We start from the raw sequence: 4,219 nt of genomic DNA on the forward strand, positions 1-4,219 counted from the left end.
GTATATTCACTTTAATGAAATTTAGTCTTTTTAAGGTTTGTATTTTGAAAATAACTTTTAAAAACATTCTAATTGTTATTATATATAGCAACATATTATGTACCATTACTTTAGTTATAATTAAAAATGGAGTTTAAAAAATTAAAAACATATGATGGAATTAAGTCTTTGAGACGGAAAGAATCGAACTTTTTCTCGTTCATCGGCTTGACAATAAAAGTTATTCATCGATGTGAAAAAGAAAATTAGTAAGAATGTGAGGAAAAATTAATGTTTTGATTCTAAATTTTTTCTTTTAAATTCTTTAATATCTTATATGTATCTTAGCATGTTGATATTCATGTCAATTAATGTATATATTGAATTTTTTAAAAGCAAACTAATAATTTTTTTTTATTAAATTACTTAAAAAATATATTATAATTTTTTATATTAACAATTATAGATAAAAAGAATTGTTACAAATAAATCAAAATTAGAAAGATATATGTTACATCGTAAATCACCAAAATTTTAATTCCGAAATGAAACTATAAAGCAATACATTTTATAAATGTAGAGAAACAATAATCAGAAAATGCAAAGGAGAGTAAAATAAGTAAAGTATTGACAAAGAAGGAAAACGAGGATAAAAGTCACTCCCTCGCTTCACTTTTACTTGTCCACGTTAACATATTACGAGAAAGAAATTTTTCTTCTTCTTATTTTACCCTTCACATTAAGTACTCATTTTCAAATCATTTTATGAGACTATTGATACTATACACCAATAAATACGAATATTATTATAAAATATATACTTCATTTATCAATTCTTAAAGAACTTAAAAAGTCAAAAGTGGACAAGTAAAAGTGCACGGAGGGAATAAATATGTGTCGGAGAATTAAAATTGAAGTGCATATGTGTATAAATGAGAAGAGAATAAATATTCAGTACTGTGAAATATATTCACGTGGGATAAAAAAGTAGTTTAGTAATGTGGCTAAGTAATATGGGACGGAGGAAGTAGTTCATTTATTAATTCTTAAAGAACTTGAAAAGTCAGAGTCAACAAGAAAAAGTGCACGGGGCGAATAAATGTGTCGGAGAATTAAAATTGAAGTGCATATGTGTATACATGAGAAGAGACAAATATTTAGTACTATGACATATGTCCAGTTTTTTAGTAATGTGGCCAAGTAATATGGGACGGAGAGGGTAAAATGGAAAAAATTTAATTAATTTTATCTTGGTTTTGTAAATGAACAAGTAATTTGGACATATATTTTTAGTAATGTTGAGTACTTCATTTATTAATTCTTAAAGAACGTGAAAAGTCAAAAGTGAACAAGTAATAGTGCACGGAGGAAATAAATATGTATCAGAGAATTAAAATTAAAGTGCATACGTGCATACATGATAAGAGAATAAATATTCAGTACTATGACATATGTCCACTTGGGATAAAAAAATAGTTTAGTAATGTGGCCATGTAATATGAGATGGAGGGAGTACTTCATTTATTAATTCTTAAAAAACTTGAAAAGTCAAAAGTCAACAAGTAAAAGTGCACGGAGGAAATAAATGTGTCGGAGAATTAAAATTGAAGACATACGTGTATACATGATAAGAGAATAAATATTCGATGCTTATGACATATGTAAAAAGTGTGAGATAAAAAAATTGTTTAGTAATGTGGCCAAGTAATATGGGACGGAGGAAGTACTTTATTTATTAATTCTTAATGAACTTGAAAAGTCAACAAGTATAAGTGCACATAGGAAATAAATATGTAGGAGAATTAAAATTGAAGTGCATACGTGTATATATGAGAAGAGATAAATATTCAATACTATGACATATGTCCACGTGGGATAAAAAAATAGTTGGTTAAACTGTACAATTTATATAGCTTGTGGTACAAATTTATATTGCTATGTTAGTCCTCTCTTCACACACACACACACACATATATATATATATATATATATATATATATATATATATATATATAATAGAAATAAATAAATAGAATAGAAATTTATGTAGGAGTATTAAAATTGAACTGCATACATATATACATGAGAAGAGAATAAATATTCAGCAAGAACGGGAAAAGTCAAAAGCCAACAAGTAAAAGTACATGGGGGAAATAAATGTGTCGGAAAATTAAAATTGAAGTGCATACGTCTATATATGAGAAGAGAATAAATATTAAGTACTATGACATATATCCACATGGGATTAAAAAATAGTTGAGTAAATTATACAAGTTATATAGCTTATGATACAAACATTAATTGTGTGTACAAGTTGTAAAGCTTTTGGTACAAGTTGGTGAAGCTATGTTAGTCCTCCTTTGGCACTTATATATGATAGAAATAAATTCTTTGGTTAGTTCAAGGCAATAGAGTGTTCTTCCATCTGATACAAATGGTTGCTTGAACAGGGTCTTAATCACCAACCCTTCTATGTAATCAAATGTTTTTCCTGCAGATATATAAAAACCTGAAATATTGGGCCTTGGCCCATCTAAGTTACTTAGGTATTAAGTCTTGGCCCATTTTTTAGACTACTTCAACCATAAGCTATTTACCCACCTCTTTAGTACCTATTTAATAACATAATAATTAGAATAAAGAAGTAATTAATTGATAGAAAGAGGCGGTTAGCAGAGAGCATAAAAACCAGCACCACTGGTTTCAAACAGTAGCTTCCCCAACATCGATTTCTTGTAAAAAAAAATAGAAAGAGGCGGTGAGAAAGAAAGAAGAAAATAGGCAGTTGGCAACATAGATAAAAAGGCACCAGCAAAGTTCCAGGGGGGAAAAAAAAGAGCTACAGGGAAGAGAAGTGAAGAAAAGAAGCTAGAAACTTAGAACCAGATAAGAAAAATTCAAGACCCAACTAGTTTCTGTATTCTTGACTTTGCAAGTAAGTTCTTTCATCACTAAATTCATCCTTTTGTTGGGTAGGGAGCAATAACAACTAAGATTTAGAATCAAATAAATTGAAATTCTCTTCTAGAGTTCTAAATTTGGGAATAAATCAAAAACCCGCTCGTTGGTATGCTCGGGCCGGACGGAGAATAGCGGTAGCTAGAAATCAAAAATTTAGTAACGATGAGCATAGGTTAATTGGGGGAAATTAGCATTTGATAAGCCCGCACGTGACTCGAATATTGCTTTATATATTTTAGATAAGCGATACTTCAAAGAGACAATTGTTGGATGCGAATTGGAGTTATTCGGAAGAGTACGGTGAGTGATAATTCCTTCATAGTTGATTTTTTTTTCACTGTAGCATATCTTAAATTCGTTTTCTTGCATAGAATTGGTTGTCTAACGAAAGAGCTTATTTGCACGCGGACAAGCAACAACATGACCATATCTATGAAAACACATCAATTCACTTTTACACGCGGATGTTCGAACTATGCCATTTATGAGTTGTTATATATTCTTTTTTTGATAAGGATGAGTTCATATATCTAGCCGGATTTAAATTCTTGACACGGAGAGAATATATTTGTACTATGAAAAAAGGAACTTTAGGAAGAACCTTTGCCGAGTCCGATTATCTAACGTCGGGATCGTTAGACACAAGTGCGCACTTATAAGTGAACTCGTATTGTACAAAGGCCACTTTAGAAGGGAACCCGGTCCTGACGAGGTAGTCGGACGGCTATGGTAAATCCATAGTGTCGGAACGTATATTTCGATGCGCGTAGGGATCTCCCAATAAATAAGAACATGATTATTTAACTAGTTTAAACATAGTTTTCATAGATGTATTGCTCATTGGTTTAAAGGAGATATCTTTTGAGGATTTTTACATGTTGCATGATTTCTTATACAAATGCTTGTCCCAAATAAAGCGCTATCGAGTCGATATTATTACTGTTCCGGTCGGTGTATGACCCCGCTCCCTTGTTTTAATTTCTGTAGATAACTTAGCGGGGTGACATTCGGATTCGGACGCAGCGATGACGCAGCTGACAACGAATCTAGTAAGCCCGCACTTGTTTCGCGTGGCCATCATGTTGCCGACTACTATAGTCTATTAGTTTTTTTTTTTTTTCAAATCTGACGTTTTTGCTCCTTAAGTCGACCTTGTATATCTTATTTTGGCTTGGGTTAGTATAGTACGGCTTGAGACTTATAAGTTTGCGAAAGCCATGGCTTGGGATCTTTGATGCTCTATAAAACTTCATATGTTGGTATTGTAGCTTGTTGGATT

This window comes from Lycium ferocissimum, chromosome 11, assembly GCF_029784015.1.
Source record: "Lycium ferocissimum isolate CSIRO_LF1 chromosome 11, AGI_CSIRO_Lferr_CH_V1, whole genome shotgun sequence".
Lineage (NCBI taxonomy): Eukaryota > Viridiplantae > Streptophyta > Magnoliopsida > Solanales > Solanaceae > Lycium > Lycium ferocissimum.